At 37.4% G+C, this 18,122-nt stretch overlaps 1 protein-coding gene across 1 annotated transcript in view; it reads left to right on the top strand.

The window, feature by feature from the left end:
- Tenm4 (teneurin transmembrane protein 4) overlaps positions 1-18,122 on the top strand; it is a 2,359,892-nt gene that overhangs the window by 459,961 nt on the left and 1,881,809 nt on the right. Inside the window, exon 3 of the mRNA XM_026784248.1 lies at positions 16,208-16,286. The gene's annotated coding sequence lies outside the window, so the exon portion shown is untranslated. The remainder of the gene's footprint in view (positions 1-16,207; positions 16,287-18,122) is intronic.

The following is an 18,122-nucleotide window of genomic DNA, read 5'->3' as shown; positions in this document are numbered from 1 at the left end:
TTCTGACAGATGTAAGATGGTATCTTAAAGTTGTCTTGATTTGCATTTCCCTGATCGCTAAGGAAGTTGAGCATGACCTTAAGTGTCTTTTGGCCATATGAACTTCTTCTGTTGAGAATTCTCTGTTCAGCTCAGTGCCCCATTTTAAAATTGGGTTGATTAGCATTTTACCGTCTAGTTCCCAAAATGTTTCTTTGAGGACAGTAACAGAAGATTTTCAAAGGGGAAGACATGCCATCAATATGGGTGGCATCATTCCATGAGCCCCATTGGAATGCCTGCAGAATACAAGGGGAAATGAAAGAGGGCTGCCAACTTGCTTCCCCCTGCTTCCTGTCCACTACACTATAAGCATCCTCACCTAGCTCTCCCTCATATGATGTACATGGATATCATCTTCTGTAACAATTAGCATGGAAATTAAGTATCTGTGCTATGGTTCTAGAGGCTACGGTCTCAATCAGAGCAAAATGAGGGAAGAATGAGAAAACCTGCAAAGGGCTGGAGTGTCCCTTTTCATCTTATCAGTTGTGATACGAGTCATCCAGTAATCCTCCTTAACATAAAAGATTGAATTAATTCATGGACAAATAAAATTTTCCTTTCCTTAAGTCAATTCTGTCTGATATTTTGTCACCACGATTGTAAAAATTATACCAATCATACTTTCTCTTTGTCCTATAAATTTCTGCGTCTCTCCCACAAATTAATATTTTCCCTTATACAGAACAGATAACTAAGCCCCATCCTCATAAAAAATAAACCAGCTATAATTCCTTACCCTCATAAAATTTATGTTCTACCCAATACCTATGCCCTTGTTCACTTTATTTATTTCATCAAAAAGAAAATTGAGACTCACTTTGAACTAGCACAGGCCGGGGTCCTACTCACTATGGAGTTGAGGATGAGCTTAATGTTTGAACCTTCTACCTGTGGTTCTCCAGTGTTGGGATGACAGATATTCTCCACCACGTCCAGTTTATGTGCTGAGCGAGATGGAAACAGGGCTTCTTCCTACTGGCCAACCACTGTAGTACAACTTGTCTACCTCCACAGTTTATTACAAGGCTCATAAGTGGGGAATGATCTCAGTGGTCCAACTTGTTTTCCATTGTTGACTGACATCCTTAGCCTTTCTGCTACATTTTGAATTTAGCCACATTATTTGTCTTTTATATTTCTACTTTCTTTTTTTTTTTTTGCTCTAACCTTCCCAGCGACAGTAGAATATGCTGAAACTCTGTTTCCTCATAAGCAAAACATACACTTTCTAAATTTTATGCTTAACAGTTAGAGACTCATTAGCCCTATTGATTATCAAACTTTTCAGACATTTTATCTTTAGTTTTCCTGTTTCTCCCTTTGAGCCTCCTTCCCCTTCTCTGATTCAAGGGGTCGTCTGCTTCCATCCTTTAGAAGGAGGGGTCCCACTGAATTCTATGTTGCTCAACAGTAAGCAACATTTCTCTTTGGTTTTTTTGGCCACTACGTATCAGCTTGAGGAAGATTTCTTACTTAAAACACTGCCCCTTAATTTTTGTCATATCCCTCTTTCCTGGATTTTCTCTTCTTTTCTCTCTCTCTTTTTTAAATTTTATGCTTCCTACTGATTGTCTTCTTGTATAATTGTGAGATTTTGGGTAACCCTCATTATCTGAAACTTTTGCTTGCAAAAGCTGTTCTCCTTGTTTACTTTGGGTAGAATAGATTTTAGCACAAAGGAATAGTCTTTAAAGTAAGGAACTGTTCCTTCCTTATAGCTAATGTACTGTATTACTATGTAGTATACAATATATGATCACTTTCTAGATACTTGAGGAATGTTTTGTTCAGCATGAAAGTCTTACTACTGTTTAAACAACACAATACAGTATTCTTTTACATGATATACACAAGGCAATCATACTGCTGTCTCTTTTGAAAGAGAAGAGTAAATGCTATATTTTGTATCTTTTGTTAATTACCCTTACTTTGCTATTGTGTTATTATTATTGTTATTATTATTGTTATTATTGTGGTTTTTCAAGACAAGTTTTCTCTGTGTAGCTTTTGAGCCTGTCCTGGAACTTGCTCTGTAGACCAGGATAACTTGGAACTCACAGAAATCCACCTGCCTCTGATTCCGTAGTGCTGTGATTAAAGGCGTGCACCACCACGCCTTTAATCCCAGCCTGGCACTTTTACATTTTTATTAAAAGAAAATATCTCTAACTGTGCCCAAAAGTCTGACTAGATCTTCCAGCTCCGTTCTCAGGGACAATTTCACTGTTCTCTGTTCATAGTAGCCTCTCTAGTCTTGTCTCTACCTCTCTTACCTACTTACATATCCATCTCAGCCACACACTCCTGCTTCTTTTCCCCGCTGATCACCACCCTGTAGTAGCCACATCAGACAATCTCCATTATATTCAAACTTGGTCTCTTCAGGTGCTTTGCAAGGGATTCGTTCACGACACCTCATACTGTATCTGATCATCATCATTTCCCTCCTAATATTTACTAGGTTTGTAATCACAAATTTCATTACCTGATTAACATCTCTCCCTCTGGACTGTAAAAGCAAATTCCCGCACCCAAAATATCTAGAATATAAGGTAATAAAGATAATATCATTGAATGAATAAATGATCCCTGCGAGGTAAGTTGTGAACTGAAATGAAACAGGAATTCAGTAGAAGCATTCTGGGGATTATACTTTCAGAACGCCATGTCCTTGGCTATGTCATTGCCTTTTGATGTGATTTTTATCAAATCAGAGACAGCTAAAATGATCTGTGGCACTCAGGAGAAAAAATTTCTTTTCAACCCATATTCTCTCATGCATTCAGCCATGCCTTCTCTATTCATTCACAGAATACAACCTTCCCATCAGTAGCATGAATGTGACTCCAAAGAGGATAGTGATGAGCCCATTTCTTTTGGAAATTGCCAATTAATTTTGAAGTCCTAATACCCCAGAATTGAGGAAAAAGAGATTGGTGAAAGAGTTGTAAATAATACTAAACTTATAAAAGTGGTTCACGCTTCAAAAAATCCTCAGATATTCTAGACCAAGCTGGTTGTTTTTCTCATGAATTTTGTTAAGTACATTGGCTAATTAAAAACTAAGCATGTCAGCCATGGCAGAATGATTTAAAAATCTGTAGCATACAATTTTCTACTTGAATGAATTTCTTTGCTCTTATTCTGCTTTCTCACAGAACTCCTTTGACGTGGAGGTTATTGTTTCACAAGATAATCTATTTTCTGGTCAGAGTGACACCTGCTTCACTTGAATTCAAACCCTCTCCTCTGACTTACTATGTTGCTTCGCTTTCATGAAATAGGGACCCACAGGGATAAGCTTTCTCCAGGACTGTGACAAGATGTGTATGAGCCAAGCATGGAGTATCTTGCAATGCTAGAAAGTAGCAAAGTGTTAAGAACAACCCAGGAGACATGTCACAAGCCCACAGGAAATACCTGAATTGAACTTCCACTACTCACATCTACAATATAATACTGAAATAAATAAGTTCAACAATAAGTTATAAAGCACAGAAAAATGAAATTAATTTGGCTATGTTAAATAAAATATAGATAAAAGTGAAACATCAAGCATCTGGTGAAACAGGAGAACTTTCAATGATTATAAAATTGAAAATTGTAAGATTCTACTAATTAATATATAGGAGGTATGGTAGTCAGCTAAGATTTCCCATCAGCAGAGTAAAGGTTGTGCTGGGAAAGAGTCAATGGATAAAAATCCAGGGGAAATTTAGATGAGGTTTATATTAGGTTATCCAGTTAACATTTCTTCATACACATATGCATGAGTGTAAACACATGCACCTGTCTATATGTAGGCATGTTTGTGATTTTATATATATATAAAATTATATATATAAAATTATATATATATAAAATTATATATATATAATTATATATATATAAAATTATATATATAAAAAATTATATATATATATAATCCATGTGCACCCAAGTGCCCATAACGTCCATATACTTATGTGTACACACAGCACTTTCTCAGTGCCATATGTAGACATTGCAACTATTTTGCCATCTTCGCTAAGTCTGTACATTTTTAGATGAGCACAACATGGAATTGATTGCACTGTTCAATCCCAGTAACAGGATGTTTATACTTGAGCAAGTTAATAGCTTCCTTTTCTGGAGATTTTTTTTTTTTTTCGTTTTTTACTTGGCTGTAACAACTGTCTCCACTTATTAGGAAAGTCGTAAATATTAAAATCAAACTGGAAAGGGGAGCCAATAGTCTTGAGGGAGTACTAGCACAGGTAGGGGCTATTTAACTGATTACTGGGAGTCTTTCCTACACTATGACAAGGCCCCTTTGGCAATCGAGCGATTTCTTTCCATCCTATGTCATTTTCTCCAGGCTCTTTCACTTGTCTGGTGACTGCTTTGCCCTCACCCTCCATGTTAATCTTAAAGCTAACAACTGACCAGAGTCACAGAATTTACAAGAGCTCTATATCACCTTAGTGGTTGCAAATGCTTGATTTAAGGAAGTTGGGTCAGCTAACCATTATTTTTTTAGCAGTGAAGACTCTCAGAGTGAAATCATCTGAAAAGGGGGAAAAATGTTTGATTTGAATACCAAGAAGCAGAATATAATATTAAAGTTCTTCTGACTTGTTTGTAATGACTCGGAAGTGGCCCTTGCCACATACTCAGTGCTAAAGAAATCAATTCCTCCCTTCGGATTTGCTCTTGACACTGCCTTTAATATCTGTGAACTAGGAAATGCAAAAAAAAAATAAATAAATAAATAAAGATTCTAGTGTGCTCTCCTTTCCCTCCATCTGTGCGTGGTTGTCAGGCAAGCAGTCAGCAGCACTCTGTAAGGGAAGTTAATTGGAGAAGCTCCTGTCTCCAGCTCCTTTTGGTAATTATTGAAGTCACTCTCCTGGCAAGGAAGAAAGCCTTTTGCTTTAACACTGTTTGATAAAGAGACTCTCCCTCCTCATTCAGTCACAGAAGCAAAACAAAGCTTAACCATCCAAAGCCCTTTGTGTTTGTTTGATAATCCCCAGAACTGCTTGAGGTGGATAAGTGAAATTTTAGGTTGCATGTAATTTAAATACATTTGAGAGAATGGTGTTAAGTCGCTTCCATGTCTGGGCATTCGGCCCTGTCCCTGATTCAGTTAGGCATGCCCATTACTAATCCTACCACTACTTACGCCAGGATGTTTTGTACAGGTTTCTGATATTTGGCAAAGAAGACCTACAGAGGGGAAAATTCCATCCTCACTTCACACAACCCCTGTTTTAACTTTGAAATCCCTTGCCACATGATGATGTAGCAGGCAGATTTGTCATCTGCCTGAACGTCATCCTTACCAGGACCACTGGAATTATATGTCACCCACAAGGGGTGTATAGAATACACAAGCAAAGACAGCATTCCTCGTGTACTGGGTGATGAGTACTAGTTGCTAAGAAAAACATGGATTTAATCCTTCCTTTTTTACATGTCTATCCGATATATAATCACCATCACCATCCCCTGCTGGCTACCCCTTTGCTTTGTGGCTTTGTCTTCAATATGGTTTCTTTATGATGAGACCGTATTATGTTTATTTCACGTTCTCTTTATCATTCATAGTTCTGATAGCTCCCATGTTTGTTTTGTTTTTTAGATAAAGGATAACTTTTACATAACGATTCAAGGCTTCAGACAATCATTTCTATTTTGCTGCATCATTGTCTGTTTTGAGTGTCATAGTAAGATATCAGAAGACTTACAAATGGCCAAAGAGTATTGAAAATGTACAAAATTACCCAGCCATTAGGGAGGTGCAAAATAAAGCCGTGCTGATCTTATATCTCATGCTAATCTGAATGGCTACTTGGGGAAATGAAGATAGAAACAACAGATGATGCTGGCGCTGCGGGAATACAAAGTGGTACTATCTCTATGGCAGCTGGTATGGAGATTCCTTAGCAATCTACTAAAGGAACAGCCCTACTGGGGAGGAAGAAGCATAGGATCAAATTACTCCCTCTGAATGTGGTTGACAGTTACATGGCTGGGGCAGGCTGAGGGGTCACTGGCAGTGGCACCAGGATATATCCCTACTGTGTGTACTGGATTTTTGGGGAACCCATTCTCTTTGGATGGATACTTTGTTCAGTCTAGATAGAGAAGGATGTTCCACAAAGCAATGTGCCTAACCCTCTCTAAGGAGTGGATGAGGGTGGGGTGGGAAGGTACATGGAGGAACTGGGAGGAGGGGAGGGAGTGGGAACTTAATTGGTATGTATAATGAAAAAAAGATAGTTTGTTTCCTTTTTTAAAAAATATAAAAATATTAAAAAAAAGCTACATGATCCAGGTAGTAACAGTTCTAGATACATAATCTTAGGAATCCCAGTAGGCACAGCTCAGAGATACCTACTTGCATATCCAAGTTTTAAAATAGATGTTTCCATACAGTCAAAATAATGGAACCAGCATAGAAATCAATGAAAGTATAGATAATGAAAATGGTGTACATACACATTAGAGTTTAAACAGGGAGTTTAAAAAAGAGGTAAGTTATATTGATGGCTGAAAAAATAGATAGAAATTATTAAAATGTTAAGAGAGATAATAAATATTTATTTTTATATAAATAAGAATTTATAAATAAATAAATACTTCTATTGTATCATATTAGAAAAGCCCAGTGATATGACTTTGAGACATTCGAATGATTATAACACATTCCTTTTTCTTGGGGAGAGTTCAGTCTGTTTGGAGTGACGGAACCATCTCCATTCCCTGCAAATGTAGTCTCAGATTGATAGAATGAAACACACTCCTTTTTACAATCCTACTACAGGAATGCTGACTACAGAGCAGGCGATTCCTCATGTTAGGAAGTAGGAGACGATCTTTGAAGAATGAGTCAGTGTTTCCGAGACTGGAGAAAGAAAAAGTCACTCTGAGCAAAGAGAGGACTTTTTTTTTTTTTTTTTAATGGTGAAAAAGCGTATATTTAGAATTAGCCGGCTGGACTCAGTTTAGATGATTCCAATTTTGTTGGCAACATCCAGAGCATCATAATCAGGAGCCAACCGAACATATGCCTTCTTTTCTTCGTCTGGCCTTATGAGGGTGTTGACTTTGGCCACATCGATGTCATAGAGTTTCTTCACAGCCTGTTTGATCTGACGCTTGTTGGCCTTGACGTCCACAATGAACACAAGTGTGCTGTTGTCATCTGTCGTCTTCATGGCTGACTCAGTGGTCAGGGGGAATTTGATGATGGCATAGAGGTCAAGCTTGTTCCTCCTGGGCGCGCTCTTCCGGGGGTATTTAGGTTGCCCTCGTAGCCGCAGGGTCTTGGGCCACTTTAGTGATAGAGGTTGTGATAACGTGAAATCAAAATGACATGTTCACTGAGTCCCTTAGCTTGGGCCGCCGAAAAGTGGGCTATGTGCGGATCTTCTTTTTGTGGCTGCGGACGCCTTTCAGCAACTGCCTTCTTGGCTTTCAAGGTCCTCACTTTAGCTTCGGCTTTGGGAGGGGAACGAGCTTCTTTCTTTAGTGCTTTAATGATAGAGATTGTGATAACATGAAATCGAAGTGGAATGTTCACTGAGTCTCTTAACTTGGCCCTAACTTGTGCATCAAGAGCAGGGTTTTATATTTAAACAATGATTTGTTGTCTAGACAGGAATATTAGCTGCAATAGCAGCATAACTCATGAAGCAGTGTTGAATGTTTTCTGCAGGTTTGTCTGACATAAGAAGGCCTACCTGGAACTAAAACTAACGATTTTAGGAATGTTGAAGGTTGGTGATTGTCGAAGGTGATTTTTACCGATATCATGACATAATGAAATGGCAGCTGACTTATTAATTATAACCACACTGAAATGGAGAGAATTATAAAAGAAAATTACACAAAATGAGGAGGTACAATGTTGGTGAAATTCCCAAAATTTCCCATGAATATATTTTATAACTTTTTCATAAGTGCTTTCCATCCAAATATCAATGATAAGGCTCATTGTAATGTCAGCTGTTTATAACATATATAAACTGATCACGCACATCCCTGTGCATGGCTTCACTCAATTTTGCTTTCTATTCACCAGTTGAGGGACATTTAGGTTTTTTTCCCCTTCCTAGCTATTGTGCATAGAGTAGCAATATGGTACATATTGCTGAAAAAATATTCATGGGGAAGGATTTTGAGTCCCTTTGGCACATTTCTGTGATTAATTTCTAATTATTTTATATAACTAATAGTAAACTAGGTTTTTCTTTTCATAAGTAAGGGATGGAGATGTTTGATAGCACTGAAGTCATATTGCGGTGAAGGTTTTAGTATAAAGTATTTTAGTATAAAATACTGTAGTAGTAGCCACTTGCACAGCTGGACATACTGTCTTAAGGAAACAGCAGGTTGTGAAAATGCTTTGTGATTTATTTTTCAGTTTTGTGTGTAAATGCTTTTTCCTGAGCCGCATGTGCACAATACTAAAGAAGCTGTTAGTGTCAACAAGGAGTGGGTTATGATACTCATTTTATATTCTACCGTCCATGATTTTCTTTATGATAATGATACTACATACACACAGAAATAGAATAAATTCACTTAAGAAAGTTAAGTTTTATTGCAAGTGTGGTTTTGTGAAAATGACCTAACTTCCCCTCTCTTTGCTTTCCTCGTTTATGAAATGGGAATGAAGATCTAATATCCTGGGTGTGGTGAATTTTAAATCAACAAACCAACAAGAGTGAGTGCAATAGATAATGCATAGCTGTATATTGAATTAAGTTAATATTAATCTTTGTACATATAGGACCCATCCCAAATTTTGAATCTATATTATCTTTTTCATGTCTGTAACTGTGTGAGACTTGGACATTATTTATTTTGGGTCACAGTTTCATAGACATTGGTCAATGGCAGCTTGGATCCATTGCTTCTGGCCCATGACCGTGGGCAAGACACGTTTGAAGTGGACTTCCCCAGGCCTCCACCTCCTAGTTCCTTCAGTTCTCACAACACATCACATTTCAATAAAAACTACCCCAGGGACCAAGACTGGACTGCATGAACCATAGTGGGTATTTTCTACTCAAAATTAATGGGCCTACTTTTTATAATGTTTTCCTGAAAGTTTTATCTACCTATGTTTCATAAGAGAATAGTCTATAGTCTAGGGCCTAAAGTATACACACTTGCTTGTGAGAAAAGCACACATGGATCAAAGTGGCATAATTAGGTGTCAAAATGCCAGGATCCAGGCAGCTAAAAGCTGTATATTCTCATAGAGTTGTCATTAGTTAAATCTTGTAAAATAAAATGTCATGAGCTTACTTTGCAACATTGATAAGTCCCCTGATTGGTTATTATGGGATATAATTTCTCTATAGTTTTATATAGGAACAAATTAAGATGAGACTGAAGAAGAATGGAAGATTATTATTTTGATCTAAGTTGGGTCAAGTTTAAGAATCTGTACCACAATTAATGACTTAGCTCCTGTTACTTGTAGGAGATTATGAGGTTGGTGATTTAGTGATGACATTTTTTCATAATTCATTTATTTGTTTTAGCAGCGTTTAACACCAATTCTGTACTTGGCAGAAACTCTAAGTACTGTCTGTGCCAAAAGGTAGAGGGTGTGTCTGTCTCATAGCTTAATTCTTATTCTGATATCTCGGCATTTGTGGATGAGTGTCTGATCTAATGGATTCTGTAGGTGTGAATGGAGAAACTGGCATTTTATATTTATGTGGGGATCATATGCCAATTTATCAAAGTTGTCTAAGCTAAAAGACCTTGGTACAGAGAAAAGAGTAGAGAGTGCCACCCGAGTATAGTGTCGATATTGATATCTAGGTGTTTGGATTTTGAATCCATGGATATTTCTACCCAAATTCAAGAAGGTTTTTCTTAGTTATTTTGTAACTCATGTTGAATCTCAACTTCTACATGTGCAAAACTAGGCTAGTGGTTCTTATCTTTCAGGCCCTGTCGGAAGTACATATCTAGAAGTTTCTCTCAGTCCATGGCTATGATGCCTAAAGGAGAATGGTCCTGATCATCTCATGTGTTGGGTTACTGGGTCAGTAGTTGGTGGAACTGTTAAGGAAGGATTAGAAAGTGTGGCCTTCTAGTTGGAGGAGGTGTGTCACTGGGGCACATTCTCAGTATGCTTCTGCCTCTTGCTTGCAGTTAGAGATACAAGATCTCATCTGTTCCTGACACCATCCATGCCTTTGTTGATCTACTTCAAAAAGAGGATGGGCAGAGTCGGCGGGTGCGAAAAGGGAAACTTGCTGTTCGCAAGGCAAGCTACCCAGTTATTTTACCAGCGGTTCTCCCCAGAGACCAATCTCTCTAGCAAAAGCTGACCCGCCAGTTGCTAAGGCGACCGCCTGGTTTGGTCGCAGGGCAAATCTGCCCCACGTTGGAGCGCCACATCAATGATTCCAACCCTCTGGAACTATAAACCTAGTTAAGTACTTTCTTTTCTAAGCTGCATTGGTCATAGCGTTGTATCATAGCAATAGGAAAGTAACTAATGTTATATGACTGAGTAAGAATTAAAAAAAAACACCTAGATTTCCTTCCTTCTGTCATCTATCGTCCCTTCCACACTGGTGCCTACCTGAGAGATTAGAAGGTTGCCTCTTTATCTGGGAGCCTGTTCAGATCGCTGTCTGACTAAGTCATTGATAAGATGTTGTGCTGGCATAGACCAGATACACAAAGGAACGTGACATAGATATAATTAGTGAAAATCAAAACAGAAAACCTTGGCTTACGTTTATAGTCTGCAAATCATAATCGATATGTGTAGGGTCACACGTCTTCTACTGGCCTGCCACTGTGGATGTTACCCCGTCCTAATTTAACCGTGTGACACTGATTGACATTCCTCCAGGCCCGGCAGAGCTAGATTGCTATGTGTATGAGGGAGAGCTGTGGTGCAAGAACCCATTCATTTTGTAGATGATTCTAAGAAAAGAAAAAAGGTAGCTCAGAATGAAGCAGATGGACAGATTTCTCAAAACCTAAAAGATGTATGTATGGGGGTGAGATCCAAAGAATAAAAGCAGAATTCCTAATTGTACAAAAATACTAATATTTGACAGTGATTGTTTTATAAAATAATCAAACAAGACCTTGTAAAAATATAAAGTAGTGGCCTAGACAAATATTAAATCATACAGTGTTATAATAAACAACTTCTCACAACTGATAGCAATAATGTAAATTGTTACTTTTATTAATTTTGCTAATGTGAAAACTAGTGAGGTCACTAAAACCCTTTTATGCATGTGTATCATTGTGTTGTGGGATGAGCTAAAATGCACATCTTTGCTCCATTCTGAAAAAGTCTGGAATGGCTTCAAGCATTTCTCGCATACAGCAAATATCATTAAAGCAAACAAACAAACACTGTAGCCTCAAATCAGGTAGTTACTTTAATTTCATGAGTGTGTGAAGGGCTGAACGAGATATCCGCGTTCTCTAAATGGCAAAAACCTGACTTTTCGAGATCCAGACCATGACAAATATTTCACAGGGCTGTTGAATGGAAGTCTTCTAAAATAATTTATCTTTATTTCTTATCTAAAGTATTTTAAAGAGAATTGGCCAGGTTTTTGCTTGTCAAAGAATAGGAGTGTTGAGGCTTGCTTGAGCCATGAAATGGACTCTGTATTGAAACAAACAAAAAAAAACCAAACAAATAAAAAATAACTATTATGAATGATGTATTCCATGATCCAAATATATTCTCTTTATGACTAAATCAAGTCTATATTCTTTATCATTAAACATATAAATATAGTCAAACTAGGGTACAATATCACAAATACATAAGGACATGGTGGTTAGCAAGCATTACCTTGAGTCTCGAGGAGACTTTTGCTCTATTAGAAGCAAGCAGTCAAACTTCACGATAATTGAAAGAGTGATGACAGGAATAGGAACCATATATAAGATAAAATCCATACTCCTGCAGTCCCGTCCCTCTCTACCACACTCATGAATTGCCTGGATTAAAAGTTACGAGGTTAGCTTGTTTTTTCTCTGTGCCATTTTAGTCTTCGGATCAAAGAAACACTTCTCACTTTTCATTGAACTGTTTTTTCTTAATTACTTCTGCAAGTCATATCATGATCTAAAGTAGCATGATGCCACAACCTGGTCAATCCCGGAGGTTCCTAAAGTACAATGCACGACTAAAATATGTGAACAAAATGTGTAATTCAACTTTATATGAAATGATTTTTCTCAAGTCAATCTAAACGAGAATGAATAAATCCTACGAAAACAGAACTCTGAGTTGTTTATTAATCCCCCCCCACTCAACTCAAATTTACAGTAGGTATGTCTATTTGAAAAGCTATGAAAAGATAATGTAACTGCTGTTTCAAGATTGAATTTTTTTTTTTTTGCCTTCTCTCCTCTGGTTACAAAGATTGGAATGATGAATTGTCAGCCACATTGTGCACATTAAATTTTAATGGTAGCATTAATGCCTATAATGCTTCACATTTTACTCTAGCTACTGTAGGATATGATGCATATGTATATTTAGAAAGATTTCTAATCTAATTCAATTAAGGGAACTAAACACAAATTGTGTTTTCCCCTGACCATTTGTTCTACCTCAAGCCAAGGATGCAGACTTTTTGAATGTTATATTTGTTCTTCAATATTTTGCATAAAACATGCTCTAAAAGCTGCTCCTCTCTCCACACCACGGTGGTCACAGTTAGTTAAATATTTAGTGCCCCCAAGCACAAGGAGGGCATTCAATGAGCGTGAACTGTACTGTAAAACTCCAGTAATGGCTTGAGATCCCTGGGGTCACCACTGCTTCTCACTGATAGAGTAAATGGGGGAAGTCTCATCAAGATGCAAGTTTCAGCAACAATTTGCCCTGCCATATCTGCTGACAAGATTAATTATAGTTCTCTGGACCTGATGTGTTTTCTTAATATCTTGTACCACTTTAGAAGCCAGGATCCAAGAAAAATATTAGGTGTAGCTTTGTATAATTCTGTGTAATTCTCCTTTCCAGAATGACTCTTCCCTGCATATTTTAAGTTTTGATAACTTAGTGGGACTCTGCTAAAAGCTTCCATTACTTATTTGCCATTATTCATTACAGCTGTCTGTTGAAATTAGAACAATTTGCAATAGCAGAAAAATGCTAAAAGGCAACCAGAGCCTTCTATTTTATAAATAAATAAATGAATGAATAAATAGATAAATAAAATTCAGCTGTATTTTTTTTCTTTCAGGCATATGTCCAAATAAAAGAAAAATGCAGTAAAAACAGCTAAAATTTTTATCAATTATATTTACCTATAAATAATTATAATAATACTTTAAAGAAGACATATATGGTTTCTTTTTAAAAATATAGAATTACAGAGGAAGAACTACAGTTCAGTGATAGAGTTCTGGTCTAGAATGTGTAAGGTTCTGAGTTCAATTCTTCTCACTGCAAAAGCATAGACAGAATCATGACTTTTGTATACAAAAAAATTACAGTGAATACAATATCCACATAAAAATGTTGTATCTTTGTTTTTTGAGACAGGGTTTATCTGTGTAGCTTTAGAGCCTGTCTGGAACTTGCTCTGTAGATCAGGCTGTCCTCAAATTCACAGAGATCCGCCTGTCTCTGTCTCCCAAGTGCTGGGTTTAAAGGCATGCACCACCACTGCCTGGCCCAAGATGTCCTATCTTGAAAAACCTGAAACACAAGTTTGCACTGATTTATAGTTGGGGTGATTTGAATATATTAGCATATGTCAGCACCTAAAACTTAAGCTTTGCAGTAATTGGAAAATGTCCCCCATGACATTGGTATTATAAGGCTTCATTCCCAGTTGGTGGCACTGTTTGAGGGGAAGTTATTGAACTTTAGGGACTTGGAACCTTTCAGGAGGAATTTCATTACTGGGACGGGCTTTGAGTGTCTAGCCTGTCCTAACACCCAGTTCATTCTCTATGCTTTCATTCTACTGTAAAGCTGTGAGCTTTCCGCCGCCAAGTTCTGTTGCCATGCCTGGCATTTCTCAACATGTTTCTTCCTGCCATTTCAGAAGCAAAAGCCATAATAAAGTATTCTCTTATAAGTTACTTGTCATTGTGATTTTTACACCGACAGGAAAATAACAAATACAACATATAAAACTGGATTTCCATATTGCTATTTACCAATGGAGTAAAAATATCGAAATGTTTGATCTTTAATTTTCTGGTTTATGAAATCATGATATGAAATTTTGGGATTGCTTTGAAGATTCTGTCATATACTATATAGAATATTTTATCATATAGTTGGTCCTATTTAGTCATCCTGGCCAGGAGCAGAATGGGGGCTCACAGCATCTGGGAACAGTTCAGACCTCCATAGCACTAAAGTTTTAGCCTTTCCTTAGCTACATTTTGTTTATGGCAAGGGTTATTATGTTTAGTTTATTGGGGCATTTTTCAATCTGTTGGTTTAAGTAAACATGGGAGGGAAAGAAGAAAAAGAAAAATGAAGGTAAACTTACAGGACCCATAATTAACCAAGTCCACTCTGAAACTCATAAACTCCAATTCTGCTCATTAAGAATCCCAGCTGGGTAAGGAGCCAGTGCAGGAGGTATGAAAACTATACAAGCTGAACCCAGTTAGACACAGAAGAGTGAATCATAACAGTTCTGCCGAATGCCTGGGTTCATTTTTCTGGTAGATCATATAATCTGCCAATGAAATTGAAGAGGTATAGGTACAGTTTTAAACTTGATGTTAATTTCTTGTTGAAATACAAGCCTCAAATCAAAACTGGCCATATACACAGGCATTTATATCATGTAGACATTCACAAGCAACCAAATAGCAAACAGACCATAAAACCTATACTGTGAACATCACCAACAAGCAACCAAAATGACAAGAGAGACCTGGCTGCCACATTGATACTGACTTTCCTGCTTGAGAGCTTTCCAGAGTGTTCTCTCCACAGTGAACTTCCAGCTTCTCATTTTAATTGTAGGCATTTTTATACGATGGGCTAAACGATATTAATCTGTTAGAAAGCATTTACTATCTAGACAGTCTCAGGTACGGAAATTTTCTAATGCCCTAGCTGTTCGATGCTCGACTTTCTATATTTTCTGGGGCCAGGTGTCGAGGATGCCCCAGTACATGGAGTCTTGGAGGACACTTGCAATGAATATATTGGGATCTAGGAAAAGGGAGCCCTACTTGCCCTCATAGTTCCAGTTTCAACAAATGCGAAGCAAATGGCAACGTGCCATTGTCATGTACATCACAGAAGGCATTACAGTCGACTAGGGAGGCTAGGCTTTTTGGTGCAATGCCAAGTGGTTCTCATAAGAACACAGTTGCTGACTGTGTTCAGTCGTTAAGATCTTAGGCAGCATAGCAATAATATGTAACTGTGTATGACAAGTGATATATGTGCGGATAATTTGTATGCCAGCATGATAATACACACGTGTATTTGTGTGTTTCACAACACCTGTGTACATTATGAAGTTTACTATGTTCTCTATGAGTCAACTGTCCTCTGGAAATGGGGTTGAAGATTTGTAAGAGGTTGTTTCCACAGACCTTCCATAAGGTGATCTTTGAGGGAGCCTTGTTTTAAACCCCACCAAGTTACATTTTTTTTTTTTTTTCGTTTTTCGAGACAGGGTTTCTCTGTGGCTTTGGAGCCTGTCCTGGAACTAGCTCTGTAGACCAGGCTAGTCTTGAACTCACAGAGATCCGCCCGTCTCTGCCTCCCGAGTGCTGGGATTAAAGGCGTGCGCCACCACCGCCCGGCTTACATTTTTTTTTTGAACCTTCCATTTTGAAATTACTTTCTGCCATATTGGAAATCTTTACTTAGTATACAGTAGCTGATAACATTTTCATGTATTTTTCTTCTCCAAATAATTTATAAACTACTCATCCATAGAAATAGTTAAATCCTTTTTTGTGTTTCATTTAGCATCTATTTATTTCAAAAGCATCATTGAGTAGCAAGCTCTATTTCTCTCCTTTTTGTGCTTCTGTGTCAGCATGAAATGGCTTGGTATACAGATGCACAGGAAGTACTGCTGATTGACTAAAAAACATCCTATTATGGTTCCACCATTATTAAAGTTTGCAGGTTTTTTCCCCTAATTTCAAAATGTCTTTTTCATTTCAGAACACCCCAGGTAGCTGTCTCACAAGATCGATCTATTGATTTTCACTGCATGGGGTGAAGAAGAAACCCACCAAATCAGGTATGGCTTTCAGGCTCAAAAATTATCCACTTGAAATTAAACATACATAATATGCCACAGACTGAAACTTTTAAACTATTCTTACAATGGAGCTTGAAGAAAGTGATTTTGGAAATTGCTAGAAGAAATCTTTATTACTTTTTTTTTCTAATGCAAAAATCTCTTTTGTGAGAAAGAAACTATACAAGCACTTGTTAAGACTTCTACATTGTATTTAACCCCATCTAATAATTACCCTATCAATGCATATTCGGCGTAAATGTCCTTAGCCACATTCCCAGTGCAATCTGATGTTCATTGTTCTTCCCTTTGAGATGCTTTGGAAGTCCACAACATCTTCTTACTCTAATCAGCATTTAAATGCCTTGCCTGTTGAAATGAAAGTACCAGTGATTAGTGGCACAGATGTTTCCCGGAATTGAAAATGCAGGGGTTAAAACCACAAATTAAGCCAAAAGACTCAGTCTTTGCATGCATATTCATTTTTTATTTGGAGGGGGAGATGGCATGGTGAGATAAACATTACTACCTAGTAAAAAAAATGGTACTGGCTACCGTTGTGAAACTCTGTGACTGGAATAAGAGCAGACACTTGAAAATAGGTCAATGTCCACTCTTAAAAACAGATGTACAGTTTTAAAGTGTTGGCAAAATAAAGTCTTCTCAGCTGTCACGGGGCCATTTTGATAGACATCTGGAAAGAGAAACAGAATAATCAGAATTGCAAAACTACAAATGAAAAACTTCAGAAGGATTCTTAAATGTCCATGAAAAAAATCGTCATTATTTATTGAAGTATTAATATCATGTGGTATTTGTCTGCTAGTGACCTAAAATGCTATAAATACCAGTATATAATGTTTAGTTACCAAAATCAATAGTTTGTAATCACTAAATTTGCCATATTGGTTATACTTGCCTCTTATTTGTGTTCTTTCTTTAGTGTTATCCATTCAGTTTTTAATAATTGACAAGGAGCAATGTTTGATGATATTTGTACCAATGAACTGATAAAGACTTTATAGTTCAAGAAGGTAATCTTCATTTGGGTGAATTTCCCAATCTGCATTTGGGTGATTTTTCCAGAAGTCTCTTGCTTTCTATTTCAGTTTTTGAGTGAGTATTATAAAGAGGATGAGAATCTTTGAATTAGATTGTGTCCGCTAACAACCAACACATGTAAATAACAAACAAACAAAACATATCTAGGTTTCCTGAGACCTCGGCCCATGCTGTAATCTTCTCTGAGGCATTATTTGCACAGACTTAGGAGGCTCCATTGAATCTTCTCTGATGTCAGTGCTCATCAGTAAGATGTCATCATGACTCTTGGTTGAAGAGGATATACCACAGCGAGATTCAGTGTGGTTTGGTTCTGACACACTCCCCCAAAACTTAAAACTATTTTCTTTAACATCTTTATTTTAAAATTTTATTAATTAAAAGCATTAATAATATTGAAAAAAATTGCTTTCCTCAATGAATTACAAATATCAAATAAAATGATGCTTATAAAATAAAAAAAAGAAAGAATTTTTTATTCGCTCATTTGGGATTTTACGTGGCACATCCCAATACCACACATCTCTCTGTTGCCTGGGCCCTGCCCTCTGCCCTTGTGACCTCCTCTTCAAAACAGTACAAAATTTAAAAGCATAGTTGACAAATTGAAAAAGAAAAAGATGAAAGAGAGAGAGAGAGAGAGAGAGAGAGAGAGAGAGGAAGAAGGGAGGGAGGGAGGGAGAGGGAGGGAGGGAGGATGGGAGAGGGGGAGGGAGGGGTAGAGAGAGAGACACAGAGGTGCATGCAATGCCACAAGAGACCAGTAGAGGGCAT

Source organism: Microtus ochrogaster, chromosome 22 (genome assembly GCF_000317375.1).
Source record: "Microtus ochrogaster isolate Prairie Vole_2 chromosome 22, MicOch1.0, whole genome shotgun sequence".
In the NCBI taxonomy this organism is placed as follows: domain Eukaryota; kingdom Metazoa; phylum Chordata; class Mammalia; order Rodentia; family Cricetidae; genus Microtus; species Microtus ochrogaster.
Note: the sequence above shows the minus strand (reverse complement) of the source record. Positions and strands in the feature narration are given on the sequence as shown.